Raw genomic sequence first — 17731 nt, 5'->3', positions numbered from 1 at the left:
TGCGCTACGCCCCCAGCCGTGCTTCACCGGCCCGCGACCGCCATTACGCGATCCCCGCAGCCACACCCCGCCAACCGTCCTGATTGGCTCTCTGCCCCACCCGCCTGGGGCTTCCGGGCCTTTCATTGGCCCGAACGGAATGCCAGTTAAATAGCCACGCAAAAGACGTACTCAAGTGAACTGTCCCGGGAGCTCCACCCGAGCTACTTCCGCAATCGGAGTAAACAGCGGGGGGCAAACCAAGTGCGAAGGGGGTGGAGATTACCTTAAATCAACTCCTAAGTTCAAAGTAGGAAAACTCCAGCTAAGAAAGTGTAAAAACTCATGAAAAGTGTATTGAAAGACGAATTCTTTTTCTTAGAGTTAAAAAGAACCAGTATTCTTGGTGGAGCGGAGGGGCCAAGCTCATGCACTTGCTGTGGACACCCCTCAAGTTGCGCATCGTTTTGTCTCTTCCCTCCCGGTCTCAGGTGGGGCAGAAAGTTGGGTGGAGAGAGTGAGTCACTGGCTCGAACCCTCCACTGCAGGATCCAATCCGGCGGGCGGGGAGGCCCTGGGTCCTGGAACTGGGAGACGGTTCTGAAAGGCCAGGATCAGATGGCCCCCACCAAACTCTGCGACTTCAGACCACTTCCTGAATTTATCTGGGTCTCAGTTTGTCCTGCGAAATAGGAGCAGTCCCGTGAGTGGGTATATGTGCATCTTGTTGGTTATAAAAGGCTGCAGCTGGATATCCGCGTGACGTTCGCAAGTTAGCAAAGATACCTCGTATAATTCTCTAGAGCAACTCTGTGAGACAGATGGTGTTCTTGTTTTGGAGAAGAGAAACTCTATGACTTATCCCGGGTCACCCAGGGAATTTGAAACAACCCTGGAACTCAAACCTGTATATTTTGGTTTCCTCTCCTGTATATCTCCCTTGCAGGCCTGATGTCCCCTGAGAAAGACTTCCCTCCCCCAAACCCTTAGCATTTCAGGGAGGGTCTTGAGGGTGCCCGGCCAGTTTCCCATCTCTCTGGTCACCAAAGTCTGGCACAGCCCCACCCCCGACCCCCAGGCAAAGCTATTGTCAATCACTAAGGTTTCAGGGGAAAAGTGATCCTCCGGGGTGTGCCTGAGCTGCTTCTGGTATCGTAAGAATCCGGAAGTGAGTAAGGGATGACAGGTTGGTCAGCAACCCAGACAGAATCCCAAAGGCGGTCACAAGCTCCAAGAGAGGCAGTGATGCCACTGCGGGCCCTGGGTGGGGCAGCACCCATGCCAGGATTTACCCAGGTCCCTCTGAACTCAGGACAGTGCTCTTTTCACTGCAGGATGGGTACTCCCAGAAGGGCTGCCTTGGCTGTAATTTCTAGTCATTTTCCCTCTCCTATCCAAGTACTAACCAGGCCCGACCCTGCTTAGCTTACGAGATCAGACGAGATCGGGCTCGTTCGGGGTGGTATGGCCGTAGACCAGTTTCCCTCTCTGTAAAAAAAGGAAGTCGGAAGTCGAAGGGAGTGTGGGGGACGGGAGGGGAAGCAGCTTTAGAAGGACAGAGACCACCAAGCAGGTGGTGTCCATGGCCCCAGTGCTGGCTGAGTCATGACCTCCAGGCTCAAAATGGGACATGTGGTCTGACAATCAATTACTATTTACATCCTGTCCGTGGCCACTGGGTGCTGGGAGACAGCAGGTGCTGTGCAGAGATTCAATGGGGTCAGACTGACCTTACATTTAATCCAAACTCAACCACTTTCTAGCTCTCTGAGCCTCACCTACCTCTTCTCTAACATGGGTAGTTGTGAGGACTCAGTGAGTGTGCAATTAATGAGACGTGTGTAAAGTGCCTAGTAGCTACTTATTCATTCATAAATTCATCTATTAAGAAAAAAAAATTATTAAACACCGACTATGTAGGGCAGCCTGTTAGTGATTCAGCTACAATGGCAAACAAAACAGACTTAGACCCTCATAGAGCTTAGAGTTTGGTGAGGAAGCAAGTTGTTAAACAAATGATCAGATGGATCAAAATACAATTAAAAACTGTGATAAGGAACAAGAAGGCAAAGTGCAATGTGTTTATAAGAGCAAATGTCAAGGGATGGGGTGGGGTTGGAGGACGCTTCCTGAAGAGGTGGTGTCTAGATGAGTGGGGCTGAACGAGGCAGCAGGTGGTTGAGAGAAGTGTTGCAGGCCTAGGGAGAGGGTGTGGAAGACATCTGGGCCAATAGAGTGGCAATGGGAAGGGAGGACACAGCTCACTGGGGCCTAAACAAAGGTGGTCTTGCAGGGAAGGGAACCTAGCTTTGAAAGTGGGGCTATCCTCCAAGGGCAGCTATATTTTTCTGGTAGTTCCTGAAAGAATGCAAGCTCTGAGGCCAACCCATCTGGATTTGAATCTTGGCTCTGCGATCTTATTTTAGACTGTGTGACCTTGAGCAGTCACTATACCTCTCTGTGCCTCAGCTACTCTTCTGAAAAAATGGGGATAATAATAGGGAGCCATAGGGGGGAGGTGAGGATTCAACGTGGAAATGTGTACAAAGCATTCTGGCACATGAGGGCACTCCATAAAATGGTGCTTGGTTTTCCCAGCATAAAGGGAGGTGAACCTGCGGCAAGAGATCCAGCAGATAGGTGCATCTGGGAGAAAGCTGGTGTGAGAGGCTATACCCTGGGGAAGTTGTCATCTGACCTTAATTGTCATAGAAGACTTTGGAGCCATGCAAACTTGGGTTCAGCCATGGCCAGTGTGGCTCAGTTGGTTAGCACGTCGTCCCTACAGCTTCCCTGTGCCAACAGCCTCCACTGAAGGCACGCCTGAAGCCCTCCCTTCCTCCTTTCTTTCTTTTAAAAAATATATTTCTATTGATTTCAGAGAGAAAGAGAGAGGGAGAGGGAGAAACATCAATGATGAGAGAGAGTAATTGATTGGCTGCCTCCTGCAGGCCCCGCACAGGATTGAGCCCACAACCTGGGCATATGCCCTGACCAGAATCAAACTGTGACCTCCTGGTTCATAGATCGACGCTCAACCACTGAGCCACGCCAGCTGGGCTGATGTTAATTTTTAATAATAATAATTATCATTGATATCAGCAGTTACTACCTATACTAGATAAGACTCTGGGGCTTTGCTTGAAGGTTGTCTGCCAATGGGAGCCTAGGTAGTTTCTGCTTTTAGACAATAAAGATAGACAAGTTGCTTTCAGAGGGGGTAATGCTGTCATTTTTTTTTTTTAATATTTTATTGATTTTTTACAGAGAGAAAGGGAGAGAAATAGAGAGTTAGAAACATCGATGAGAGAGAAACATCGACCAGCTGCCTCCTGCACATCTCCTACTGGGGATGTGTCCGCAACCCAGGCACATGCCCTTGACCGGAATCGAACCTGGGACCTTTCAGTCCACAGGCCGACGCTCTATCCACTGAGCCAAACCGGTTTTGGCGGTAATGCTGTCATTTTAATGGTGGTAATAATAAGCACTGATGTTGACTATTTCCTATGTGCCAACTATGTGTTAAGTGCTACCTATGCATTAGCCATGCCCTAGCTGGTGTGGTTCAGTTGGTTGAGCATCATCCCATGCACCTAGAGGTCATCTGTTTGGTTGACTTCTAGTCCCACACATGACCAGGTCGCAGGCTCAATCCCTGGCAGGAGGCATGCAGGAGGCAGCCGATTAATTTTTCTCTCTCCCTTCCTCTTTAAATTCAATTTTTTAAAAAACAAACATTACAAAACAAATAAGTAAATCTGCATAGCCAGTCCTGCAAGTCAGGTCCTATTATTATCATCATTTCACAAATGAGACAAAGGAAACCCAGAGAGGTTAAGTGACTTGCCGAAAGCTCCCCAGCCAGGAAACAGCACAGCTGGAATTTAAATCAAACCTTGATTTTGGGGGGTTTGCTGTTCTTGAGGGCAAGCCCTCCCTCTTCTATTCAAAGAATCAGAGTTATCACCTGGAGTTACAGGGATAAAATGATTCACTGCCCCCTAGCTGCTTTGGTTCGGTGGATAGAGTGTAGGCTTAGATTTTATTCCAGGCAAGGGCACATATCTCAGTTGCAGGCTCAATCCCCAGCCCTGATCTGGGCACATGCGAGAGGCAACCAATCGCTGTGTCTCTCTCATTGATGTTTCTCTCTCTCTCTCTGTTTCTCCCCCTCCCTTCCACTCTCTCTAAAAATCAATGGAAAAATATCCTCGGGTGAGGATTTACAAACAAAATTATTCACTATTAGTAGCAAGTCCCCAGGTTCCCAAGGCCAACCCTCATTCCTTTCACATCAATTCTAAAAAGTAACCCAGGTCTATTCCTTGTCCCCTGAGGCTGACAAGAGCAGGAAACAGACCCTCTTCCTCTACCAGGGGTATAAAAGATATTTAGAGTCACCAGAACTGGGTCTGAGTCCCAACTGTGCCACTTAATGGGTCTGTAATCTTGACCAAGTCACTCCCTCTCTCTGAGCCTCAGTTTTCTCATCTATGAAATAGGGACAACAACAGCCCTGCCTCTGGGGCAGTTGTGAGGAGCAGAGAAAACAAGGCCTTCGTAAACTGTAAAGTGCTGTCAGCACAAGAGTTCCTCTCCTGGTTGCTATGGGAATGGCAAGCACTCTGGGAACGCAGCCCAAACCAATATAACAGGCAAAATAGCCTTCTCTGAAAAACAGTCCGGGGTTCGAGTCCAAGAGCTGCCTTTTACACTCTGTGTGACTTTGGGCAAGTTATATAACCTGGCTGAGCCTCAGTTTTCTCATCTACAAAATGGAGTGAATACTGCTGATCTTGTAGAGCTGGGAAGAAACCATGAAATTGCATAAGAAGTCATGAGTCAGTGGCTGGTACAGAGCTGGCAGAGCGAAGCCTGCTAAGGGGATTCTAGGGGAAGAGACCAAAAAAGAACCACCCTGGCCCCTCCATGCCACCCCTTATCTGAGGGGAAGACAGTAGAGAGCTCTGTGCTCAGTCTAGAATGGTTTCCAGCCACTAACTACCCTACCTCTGGCAGAATTCTCAGCTCAGCTGGTGTCTCTCTCTCTCTCTCTCTCTCTCCTCTCTCGTCAAACAAGTTCTTCTCCACTGAGCAATCCCAGGGGGCCCCATCCTCAGTTCCAGCCAAGCTCCAAGGCTTTCTCCGCCTCCACAGCCTTAATCCACAGCCTTTGCATTTGCCATTCCTTCCACCTGGAATGCTCTCTCCTCCTGGAGTGCCTTTGATGGGGCCGAGGCGGATGCTGGAGGGAAAGGATCTGGAATGATGCTCCCCCACCTCCTCACTCCCCTCCCTTGCACACCCCACGCTGCATGCCTGACCTCCCCCTCCCAGCTTGGGGACGAGGCAGCGCTGGGAGGGGGAGGAGGAGGGGGAGAGCTCAGCGAAGAGCCCTCTGTGGGGTTTTTCACCTGCTCGGAAGAGGCAGACGGAAATGAAAGCTCTAGAAAAAGCGCCTGCTGCTCTGCTCCCGAGGCCCCAGCTTAGTGAAGCCTCCCTGCCTTCCCACTGCGCCATCTTCTCTTCCTCCCCCTCCTCCTGCAGGCAGGTGCCACAGTCAAGGAACATTGGTGGGCGGCAGGCCTGAGAGACCAGGGTTCAAATCCCATTTCTGCCACTTACCCAGTGAGTGGCCTGCTTACACCACATTTCTTTGTGAAAGGGCACAGCAATCCCTGCCTTTCAGGCAGCTGTGAGGACGGAGACGCCAGATGAAAGTGCCTGGCACAACCAGAGTGCTCGGCAATGGAGATCACAGCAATGACAGCAAGGGCACACCGTGCCCAGGTGCGCCTGGCACAGTTCTCAGCACCTGGCACACATTCGCTTCTTTAATTCCTGATAAGTTAGATACCATTACTAGCTCCATTTTACAGATGAGGAAACGGAGGCACAGAAAAATTAGATAATTTGCCCAAGGTCACACAGCCAATAAGAGGCAGAACATAATCTCTGTTCCCATCCACTTCACTATGGTGTGCTCAGTGATAGTTGGCCATTATTATTGTTAATACTAGGGGCCCAGTGCACAAATTTGTACACCTTGTAAGGAACTGTGGGCCGCGAGGCTGTGTTAGGCACAGGGGTGGGTCTCGGCCCATCCTCCATGCCCCCACCCGGCCCCTCCCACCATGGCCCCTCCCAGTCCCTGTAGGCTGGCAGCCCAGCTCCCACTGCCACTCCCACCTGCTGACAGAGTAGAGCAATTGGGGTTGGCGCCAGCAGTGGGTGTGAGTGGTGCCGGTTCCATCAGCAGGTGCAAGTGGCGGCTGCTGCCCCGAGCGCCCCTCAGGAGCAGGAGGAGGTGAAGCCCTCAGGGGCAATCAGGCCAGTAGCCACCTGCACTGCTGAGTGATTGGGACTGGCACTGGGCACTGGCAGCGGATGCAAGTGGTGGCTCCGGCACTGGCTGCCAGCAGGGCTGGCACTGGCAGTGGGTGCGAGGACTGGGCAAGACCATGGTGCACGGGAGCAAAGAATTTTCAGTAACCACCAGAGGCTCACCCCAGTGACAGCAACCAGCACCCCGCCTTGGTCTGGCGCCCCTGCTCACCTGCTTCACCATCCCACTGCAACCAACACCTGCTATGTTCCACACACGCCCCCTGGTGGTGAGCACACGTCATAGCAACTGGTTGTTCGGTTGTGGGGTTGTTTTAGGTGTTCTGCCATTCGGTCTATTTGCATATTAGCCTTTTATTATATAGGATTATCTGTTCTTATCTATACTGACTCTATCCCCTTAGTAAGTACATGTTATTCTCTTTCCTCCTACCTTCAAAATCCTGCCTAAAGTTTCCCTCTTTTGTGACATCTCTTAGTCTATTCATTTAACAAGCATATATTGCTATCTGCTTTGGCCAGGCCTATGCAGGGCACTGGGGACCCAAGGGTCAGTCCACCCAGTCTCTGCCTGCCAGTGGCTCCCAAATTGTTAAAGGAGAAGACACATACATAAAAATTACCAAAAAAAAGAGGGAGACACCAGCCCTGGCTGGGTAGCTCAGTTGGCTAGAGCACCGTCCCGATATGCCATTGTTGTGGGTTCAGTTCCCAGTCAGGGCACCTAAAGAAGCAACCAGTGAATGCATAAATGAGTGGAACAATACATCGATGTCTCTCTCTTTCAAATCAATAAAAAAATGAAAAATGCCTGGCACATAGCACTATTGAAATATTTATTAAATCCATACATACAGTCAGGAGCTGTGAGCTCACAGAAGCATAGAACTTAACTGGGGGTTGGGGCAGGCTTACAGAGGAGGGGTCATCTGAGTGGGGTCTTGAAGAATGAGTAGGAGTTCCTCAAATAGAGTTATGAAATGGGAACATAGAATACGATGCATAGTGCAGATCCCGCGAAAGGGATTGAATAAATTAAGGCTAGAGAGCCAGGCCCTAAACTGGGTGCTGCAGGTATAGAGGTGGAAAGATATTAACTGAGCCCTCAGAGAACTTACAGATTTGGTGTGGGTGTAAAAATATTCATATTAAAGAAGCATCCAGAGAAGCTTTGGGGCTACCAAAAAGAGACCTAAACGGGGTCAGTGAAGGCTTCCTGGAGGAGTATTCGATGTCTAGGCTGAGACTTAGAGATCAGAGCTGGATTATGTCACCTACTGCCAGCCCAGCCCATGTATAAAGTCAACATAAAAACAATACTAACTATAAAATAAGAACAGGAGCCCTAGCTGGTTTGGCTCGGTGGATAGTGTGTCGGCCTGCGGACTGAAGGGTCCCGGGTTTGATTCTGATCAAGGGCACATGCCTGGGCTGCAGGCTTAATCCCCAGTGGGGGGCATGCAGGAGGCAGCTGATCAATGAGTCTCTCCCATCATTGATGTTTCTAATCTCTCTCTTCCTCTCTGAAATCAATAAAAAATATATATTTTTTTAAAATTATCAAACACCAAATTATTTTTAGAAAATGTTGTTCGTTGTTTAAAAAATATTTTTTTTTTTTTATCAGAATTGAACTGTGACCTCCTGGTTCATAGGTTGACGCTCAACCACTGAGCCATGCTGGCTGGGCTGGAAATAATGTTTTTAGTGCCCTGCTTGGCTGGAGCCTAAGCACATGGCTGCTCTGCTCACTGGGTAATCCAACAGGGTGATAGGCCAGAGGGAGTCAAGCAGGTGAGAGGTGGAGAAGGGTGTGGCAGGCACTAGGAATTTCACCTGCAAAGGCCCATAGGCAAGAGAAAACTTGGTGGGGAGGGAGGAAACCTTTAGATGGAGCTGGTGGGTAAAAGTGGTGGGAAGGAGAACTGGACTAGATTCTCAGGGTGCTGGGAAGGCACTTTTAACGGGGATTTGTCATCATCAAATGTCCTTTTTGTGAGATCACTCTGAATATTTCTAGAGACTTATTTATGGTTTGAATTCATTCATTCAAGAGACCATGTATCTACTGTGTTTCAAGCACCGACCCAGGCGCTGGGGCTGCAACAGATCATTAAGGGTTGTGCAGACAGAGCAAGACGTGCAGGGACACCGAGCTCCACACCTACAGAGGGTCCGAATGGATAAAGGTTTGGAGTGTGAACGTGTATGACTCCCACAAAGAGAACGGGACGCCCATGCTGGACAACGAAGCGGCAAAATGGGAGCTGGCGCTCGGGGAACTTCCAGTGGAGAGATGAAGGATTCATACGAGAGAATAAAGGAATGAGCAGGAGTGGAGGCGATCGATTCGGGGTGAATCCTGATCTCGTGACCTCCATAGAAGGTAGCCAAGTGGGCAGAGGGGCAGAGGCCCCAGCCAGCCCCTTCAGCCCGCCCATGCTTTCTCAGCCCTGCTGAGCCCTGCAGCCTGTGCTCTGGCTCTAGAAATCAGACCGAACTCTGAAGGAGCACAGAGGCGGGTGAGGATGGGGTGGGCCCCGACACAAGCCCAGACCTCTCACCCCAGCAGGGCCTTCCTTCCCAGTGGCTGGAGCCAACCCAGTCAAGGAATCAGAGGTTACAGGGAAGGATTAAGGAGCTGGTTGCTTTTTTACCCAAAATATGGCTGCATTTCTCTCTCTCTCTCTCTCCCTCTCTCTCTCTCTCTCAAGAAAAATGTTCCTGTACACGCACCCGGAGGCTTTTGCAGGAGGCGGCTGTTGGAGAACCGGGAAAACAAGCCAAGAAACAAGAGAGAGGAAAAAGACCACGCCTTGCCTGGCAGATTCCTAATGGCCCAGGAGACCCGAGGCTTTACAGAGGGAGTCCGGTGGGGGCTGCCTTGGGTGGGAGGGAAGGGCAGGCCGAAGGACAGCCACTTGCTGGCTGGTGACCTTGGGCGGGATGCTGCCTGCTTTCCTCTGGTGAGAATGGGGAGGAGGGGGGCAGGGGCAGGGCTGGCCAGCTGAGGTCACAGGAAGGCCCCTTCAAGCCTGAAACGCGATCTCGGGATGTGGGGCCTGCCAACCTGCAGCGACCCTGGGCCAGCAGAGATGAAAGGCTGCCTGTCCCCAGCTTCCGGACCCCTGAGGCCCCAATGCCTCAAACTTGAAGGGCAGTAAAGCTGCTACAGCTGGCTGGAGCCGGTTGTTGTGCTCCCCACCCCACCTGATGTCATCCAACCCTCCCTTCCCGGTTTTGCAGAGGACACTCAGGCCCAGAGAGGGCTGGTGACCTGCCCAAGGTCACACAGCAAATTGGAAGCGGAGCCAGGACTCATCACGAAGTCCTTGGACTCCAAGTCCAGGCCTCATTCCCTTTCCCAGAAACTTGGCTGCTTGGGGGTTTACCCTGGGGAGTTGGAGAGACCCAGGCGTAGGGAGGACAGTTAGGAGCTGTGCCTGTTTGAAAGCTTAATGTTGACGAAAGTGCCTTTTTTTTTTTTTTTAAGACAAAAAGAACCGTTCCAGTCCCTGACATGAGCCTGGGCTTGCTCTGCTGGCAGGGGAAGGAATGCAGTTCTGGCCGCCACAGCTGCTGGTGGCCAGCTGCGGCTTCAGCTCTTGCTGCTCCCACCCCAGCGGGCAAAAGGACAAAGGCCTCTTCTCAGGCCTGTCCCCTCCAGCCCCTTGGATCAGTGGGGGCAGAGAATCTACCAGGAGGTGGGGTCACTGACCAGCCAATGACTTAGCTGTTCCTCTCTGGATCTCAGTGCCCTTTCTGGAAAATGGGGACAGAGTATTTGCCTGACTTCTCAGCGTTGTTTTCCAAAGAGGTGAGGTTACAGAAATGCATTCTTCTCAGGTGAGGGGTTGCCTACTCAGAGATCACTCTGCCGCCAACGCCCCTCCCCACCTCATGCCTCACCTGGCCAGCTCCTGCTCACTCTGCTCAGCTCAGCAGAACCATCCCCTGCTCTGGGGAGCCTCCCCCCACCTCCAGCCTGTGCTGCTTCTGGGTATTAATGGTATTAATCACGGCGGTAATTAAATAATTAATTGTGTAATTGGATCTGTCTCCCCACTAAATGTGAACCCTGTAATAATAATAGCTGACACTGACTGAATGCTTCCGCGGTGCCAGAGACTACAGGTATTAACTAACCCACTAAATCCCTTTGGCAGGTACTGTCAGTTTCCCCATCTTACAGATGAGGAAACTGAGACAGGGAGAGGTTCCGTACGTCACCTGAGGTCACAGCACGTTGGAGGCTGAGCCAGGACTTAACACAAAGAAGTTGCAGAACCAGGATTCAAACCCAGACCCCAAGCTATAACCATTACCCCACTAATAAGTCAGCTTGTTCCTGCCTATTCCCAGCTTCCAAAACATCTGGTATACAGTAAGTGCTCCATTTACAAACATTGACGGATGAATACATAAACAGGTAGTGAGTACACAGGAGTATTTGGAGAAGAATAAAGCACCTTCCAGGAGTGAGTTTTACGGGACGGTATGCGGAGCTGAGCCGCGGTGAGGGGAGCGAGTGCCTGATAGACTACAGTAGTCCCCATTATCTGCCTTTTCACTTTCTGCAGTTTCAGTTACTTGCGGTCAGCTGAGATCTGAGAATATGAAATAGAAAGTTCCAGAAATAAACAATTCATACGTTTTCAACAACGCACCCTTCTGAGTAGCATGATGAAATCTCTCACTGACCCACTCTGTCCTTCCTGGTGCAGGTACCCACGCTGTGTACACTCCCTGTCACCTTGTTAGTCACTTAGTAGCCACCTCAGTTATCAACCAGATCAACTATCACTGTAGCACAGTGCTTGTGTTTTACTTCGTAATGGCCCACAGCAAAAGAGTAGTGATGGTGGCGATTTGGACATGCCAAAAAGAAGCTTAAAGTGCTTCCTTGAAGAGAGAAGGTGAGTACAGTACAATAAGATGTTTTGAGAGAGAAACCACGTTCACATAACTTTTACTAGAGCACGTTGTTAAAATTCTACTTTTTAAAAATTGATTTTAGAGAGAGGGGAAGGGAGAAGGATAGAGATGGAAACATCAATGAGAAACATCGATTGGCTGCCTCCTACACGCCCCCTACTGGGGGTTGAGCCTACAACACGGGCATGTGCCCTGACCAGGAATTGTACCAGTGACCTCTGGGTTCATGGGTTGGCACTCAACCACTGAGCCACACCTGTCAGGCATAATTGTTCAATTTATTATTATTGTTAACGTCTTACTGTGCCTAACTTATAAATTAAACTTTGTTATAGGTATGTATGTATAGGGAAAAAAACATAGTATATATAGGGCTTGGTACTAATCTGTGGTTTCAGGCATCCACGGGGGGTCTTGGACATCGCCCACAGATAAGGAGGGACCACTCTATTGTTAAAGACCAATTATTGGGCTTCTTTCTGGAGCTGAGCACGTAGGCCAAAACTCTGGGACATCATCTTTGACTCCTACTGCATCTGCCAGAGCCAATCACTCCCCAGATTCTGCAGTTTCTCCCCAGTGCATCTCTTCATCCCTCAATCCCTATCCTTTTCTTGGGTTTTTTGCAGCAACTCCTACACAGGTTTCTCTGTCTGTAATATCCTTCAAAGTGAGCCTCTAAAAACAGAAAACTAATTGGGGTGCCAACCCTCTTTACCTTTTTCCTCACTAACGAACCTTCCGTGGCTCCCCGTCATTCTCTGGATAAAGCCCGCACTCCTCATCAAGGCTTCCACCACCCAACCCCTACCTGCACCCTTCCAGCCTCACCTCCTGCCCCTCTCCTCCACGTGTCCTTTGCCCAGGCCACTAGACTAGTATATAGTAGAAGTTAAGAGCGTAGAAGCAGAGAGACCTGATTCTCCATTCTGTTTCACCATTTACCTGCTGTGAGTGTTTGCAAACATATCAATTCCCTTCTCTAAGCCTCAGTTACCACATCTGGAAAATGGGCATAATTATAGCACCTACCTCCTAGCATCATTGTATGGATGAAAGGAATACATAAGGTGCTGAGCACAGTACCTGAGACTCTGAACAGTCACTATAGTTCTTATACTTTCCTCTGCCACCAAGGACATTTCTTACTGTTGGGTAATTTTTTATTACCCAACTCAAATGTCATCTCTTGGTAGAAATTTTCCTTGATATTCACACTCTGTTCCCCAAGTGAAATCAGCCTCACGCTGTATACTCACCTGCACTTTGCACCTCTATAAAGCACTTGTAGTGTCCACCCTTTCTCCCATTCCCTGAGAGTAGGAACAATAGCTTCTCTCTTTCTTTCTTTCTTTCTTTCTTTTTCTTTCTTTCTTCCTTTCTTTCTTTCTTTCTTTCTTTCTTTCTTTCTCTCTTTCTCTCTTTCTCTCTTTCTCTCTTTCTCTCTTTCTCTCTTTCTCTCTTTCTCTCTTTCTCTCTTTCTCTCTTTCTCTCTTTCTTTCTTTCTTCCTTTCTTTCTTTCAGAGAGAGGGAGAGAGAAACATCAATGTGAGAGAGACACATCAAGTGCTTGTCTCCCGCACGTGCCCTGACCAGGGCTGGGAATCAAGCTTGCAACTGAGGTATGTGCTCTTGGCAGGAATTGAACCCAGGACCCTGAAGTCCACAGGCCAATGCTGTAGCCACTGAACTGAACCAGCTAGGGCTATAGTGCTCTTCTCAACTCCAGCACAGAGCCTGGCATACAGCAGGTACTCCATAAATGTTGGTTGAATTGAATGAAGACACCACTCTTAGTGCCTTTCTTGAGTACCTGCAGGGAGGAGACCCGAGTGATGAGATAGCTGGACTCTGCTGGTACTTGACTGCTCAGGTCCTACTTCAGCTCTGGTTCGGGGCACATTGGTTTGTGTATGAGTGGATGGAGGAAACTCCTGACCTCTGGGCTCTTTCTTCGTGGCAGAGACTCTTCCATCCTCCAAGGGAGTGAGAAAGAGGGGAGAGGGGGTGCGGAGGTCGAGGTGTTGGGCAGGGATGAGGTGGGGCAATAACCAGAGCTGGGGGGCGGGGTGAGTGGGAGCTGGCAGACTCCAGCTCCTAAGGCCAGGGTTGGGCCTGGCAGGATGTCCTCACAGCCCAAGTCCCCACCTGCAATGCCCTGCCTCATCCCAGCACATGGATTAAGAGACTTTTCAAGTTGTAAAGCTACTTCTTGATTTGCAAGGAAGCAGAATCCAAGCCTGTCCTGTCCGGTTGCTGAGCAGGGAGAAAGGGGAGTGTTTCCTTTTATTCTCCTTTCTGTGTAGGCAACACCGTGCAACCCTGGCGTACACCAAAGAAGGCAATACTCAGTTTTGCAAACCTAGATTAAGGTCACACTTTCCCCAACTGCTGCTTCAATTGCTGCTCCTGCCACTCCCCTAATTGAAAACCCTTCTCTGTTTGCCTACTCTCCTCAGGAGAAAGCCCTAACTTCTAACCCAACCCACGAAGCCCCGGATGGTCTGGCGCTGTGTACTTCTTGGACTTTCTCTCACTTCACTCTCCCGCTGCCTTCGCTTCATTTCTTCTGGCCTTTTCTCAGTTCTTCCAACATACCTTGCCCCTTCTTTCCTCTGGGCCTTCACACATACTGTTTTCTCTGTCTTGGCTGCTTCTCACTATCCCCTGACAATTTTGTTTTATGTTTAGTGCGTTTGATGCCTAAGAAATCCTTGCCTGTCCCAAGGTCATGGAACTATTTCCATATATTTTCTTCTAGTGGCTTTGTAGTGTTAGCTTTCACACTGAGGTCCACGATTCATGTTGAATTAATTCTTGTGTAGTTCGAGGTAGGGACTGAGACTCATTCCCACTCTGTTACTTCCTACTTCTTCTTTACCATCCGGCTTACACCTCACCTCCTTTGAGAAGCCCTCCGCGACTACTCCTGCACGAGATCCGGTCCTCCTGCTCCACAGCCCATAGCACCCTCTATTGTAGCATTTGTTACACTCCTAATTAAATAATTATTCGTGTAATTACTTGTTTAGTATGTCATCTCCTCGAGTGTACTGTCGCTCTGTGAGCTCAATGCTTGTGACTGTCTTTTAAAAAAACCTTTCACTGAAATATATCAAAACATATAGCTTGTGCCGAAACCGGTTTGGCTCAGTGGATGGAGCGTCGGCCTGCGGACTGAAAGGTCCCAGGTTTGATTCCGGTCAAGGGCATGTACCTGGGTTGCGGGCACATCCCCAGTGGGGAGTGTGCAGGAGGCAGCTGGTCGATGTTTCTCTCTCATCGATGTTTCTAACTCTCTATCTCTCTCCCTTCCTCTCTGTAAAAACTCAATAAAAAATATATATATAAAAAAAAAACATATAGCTTGGCGAATTTTCACAAACTGCACACACTATGTAAGGGTCCCAGATTCAGACACAGAACATTCTGAGGCTGCACATTTCCTATACCTAGAAGCCCCCTCATGTTCTTGCCAGCTATAACTGTCTTTTTCTTTTTTTTTAACCCTTTTTTAGCACTGAGCACAGGCATTATTAGGCTCTCAAAAAAGAAATCTTTGTGGAATGAACGAATTAGTTGGTGATGCTTAATTCTTCTTCAAGGAACTGGACATGGAATCTAATATCTCAGCTCCAGCTCCAGCTCAGTGTGATCTTGAAGAGGTCACGCCTGCTTTCTAGGTCTCTGCTTATGAAATGGAGGTGGATGGAGGCAGGTTGGACCAATAATCTCTTTGGAGCTTTTCCAGTTCTGGCATTTGGGGCAAAACTGCCCCCCTGGGTTATGAAAATACGTCGTCAGGGACTCTTTGGGTCTCCTCCCTGAAGACGAGGGCCTGGGAGGGTTAGAAACTTGATGCAGGTCGTATGTCAGAAGACTTAGAGTCAGAAGGCCTGGGTTTGAGTCTTGGCCTGACCTCTGGGTGACCTTGGGCCAATCTCTTCCCTTCCCTGGGCTCCCTGGATCTCTTCACCTACAATGAGGCATAGGTTGACCTCACACACTTGAAGAACAGTGATGCTGGCCCCGGGCCACTGAGCATGGAGGTTCAGTTCCTGCAGCAGGGGCAACTCTGGCCCCCGGCTCCTCCCTGCCAGGCACGGTGGGGGGAGAGGGAAGCACAGGATGTGATCACCGCCCTGGGGCAGGGAACTCGAAGTCTGGCTAGAGGGACCCAATGTTCAGCCAGGAACCAAATGGAAAATGGGCGGATGGTCCAAATGATTCTGTGTGTGGGGCTGAAGGGAGAGCGGCTGGAGTTCCAAATAGGGGTAGGAGACCTGGGGTTGGGGGGCGGGGCGGGGTGAGACAGACATGGCTTCCTGGGGGAGAAGCCTGTGGAAATTGGCAGGGCAGCCTAGGGCGCTTCCCAGAGAGGGGAGGAGGCAGGAAGGAGGAAATTGGGTCCAGGTGACCACAGAGCAGCAACTTGGCCAGGGAGTCGAAGAGGAGGGGCTGGCGGGAGTTTGGGCAGCCGCCCCACAGCTGGGCTTTAAGGAGGGGCTGGGGGGCCGCCTCTGCTTTGGCCCTGGGAAAGCACCATCTTCTCAGGCCACAGGCTGGGAAGCAGGGCAGGGTTGTGGGCTCAGGCCAGAGGGGCCTCTCTGAGCAGCCCCCGGGGCCCTGCCTGGCTCTGCTGGGCTGCAGAGGATGCGGAGCAGAGTCAAGCTCCAGTCCCCGAAGCTCCCTCCATAGGACCCTCCCTCCTGCTTGGCTCACTTTTCGGCCTCTTCCTGGCTTTACAACTAGGGGGCACTCAGGGCCCCTATCCTGTCTGCCATTCCTTAGGCAGGTGACTGAGGCAGAGTGGTTGACAGCCAAATTAAGAAACTGAGTTATAACTATGATAACGGGAAAACACAGCAGAGCTTATAGTTAAGAGCGTAACTGCCAAGGTCCCACTCCCAGACCTGCCATTTGTGAGCTGGGTGAGCTGAGGGCAGTCCCTTAACCCTCTGTGCCTCAGTTTCCTCATCTGTAAAGTGGGATGATAACATTACTTATATCATGGGGTTGTGGTGGGGATTAAATGAGATAAGAGAGGTAAAGTATGTGCCTATGGAGCACTGCCACTTCAGAGGCAGTAAAACGAACACGTTTGGAGTCGCTCCTCTAGCCTGAGGCTCGGTTTCTTCATCTCGAAAATACTGCTAATTCCTGCCTTCAAGGGCATTTGTGACGACTCGTAAGGGCAAGCTGGTCTCTAATAAGGGTACATCGGAGGCCCTTCTCCTCGCCCATCCCCTCCCTGGCCCACCATCTGCATGTTCAAGCTCTCGTCACCCGTCCCCAGAACAGAGCGGCCCCCTGGCCACCTCTCAGGCCTAGGAATTCACCCTGATAGTGGGGTCTAGAATAGGCAACGGCCCATTCAGGCCCTTGAAGCTACCTGAAGGGACTCTAGGATCGGGGCACCCAGAGGTGGTCTAGAAGGGGCTAGGGGTGTGCTCTCGTGTGCATGGCCTCTTGGTTTATCTGACTTCTCACTTGGTGAAGAAGAGCCTAACACAGCTGGGCTAGAGTGGGCCCTCTGAAACGCAGGGGCTCCTGCCTCCCTGGGTGCCTGGGCCTCAGCGCCAAACTAATTAAGAGTAAATGGCAAAGCCCAGCATAGCACACGGTAAACACAACACGCAGAGCTCAAAAGGTTTGCCATCACTGCAGTAGACACTTGGGAGAAAGTAAGAATGGCTGTCATCCATTCTCTTCCCAGCAAACCCAGAGAGCAGGCACTATTCCGCCTATTTAGAATATCAAGAAACAGACTCAGAGAGGTAAAGTCACTTGCTTGAGGTCACACAGCTGGTAGTGGAAGCTGGATCTGATCCTGAAGGGGCTGCTAGCCGAGGAACGGTCACCAGCAGATCCTTGTTGGGGCTGGGCCAGGAGTCAGGGGCTGGCTGGGCATGGTGTCTACCCCGGGAGGATAACCAGATCCGCTCAAGATAGAGGGGCTTAGTTTACCCTCAGAAACCTTCTGTGAGCCCATCCCACACCCTCTAGTAGTGTTCTAGCTGAAGTTATTTATTCATCCTACACACATGTGCTCCCCCATCCCGTGTGTAGAACTCTGGGCTAGGCTCTGGGGACCCCGGATGAATCACACTCACTACCTTTGGAAACAGGGCCGGTCACTTAACCTTTCGGGGCCTGGGCATCACCTGTGTGAAATGGGGATGATGGTAAGATACTTGTTTACATGTAGCCATGAGGATTACATACTGTCGCGAGCATAAACTCTTCCATAAAGTCTAGCACTTAGGAAGAAGCATTCCATGCGTGTTAACTACCTGTAATGAAGGGCGTAGACTGAAAACTGATTCTTGTTGGGGAACAGGGTCAGATCCTTCTCGGAGAAGGGGACAGCTATATTGGGCCCTGAGGGATGAAGACTTCACCTGGGAAAGCGGGGAGGCCATTCCAGGAGGAATGTACTACATCAGTGGTTCTCAACCTTCCTAATGCC

At 50.3% G+C, this 17731-nt stretch overlaps 1 long non-coding RNA gene across 1 annotated transcript; it reads left to right on the top strand.

The window, feature by feature from the left end:
• Nucleotides 1-480: 480 nt before the first annotated feature.
• LOC102752447 lies at nucleotides 481-8554 on the top strand. Its single transcript, XR_436372.2, has 2 exons — nucleotides 481-682; nucleotides 8382-8554. It is a non-coding gene; the product is annotated as an uncharacterized LOC102752447 (long non-coding RNA).
• Nucleotides 8555-17731: the final 9177 nt, after the last annotated feature.

This window comes from Myotis davidii, unplaced genomic scaffold (genome assembly GCF_000327345.1).
Source record: "Myotis davidii unplaced genomic scaffold, ASM32734v1 scaffold149, whole genome shotgun sequence".
NCBI classification, from domain to species: domain Eukaryota; kingdom Metazoa; phylum Chordata; class Mammalia; order Chiroptera; family Vespertilionidae; genus Myotis; species Myotis davidii.
The sequence above is the reverse complement of the archived record's forward strand: the minus strand, read 5'-3'. Positions and strand labels throughout refer to the sequence as shown.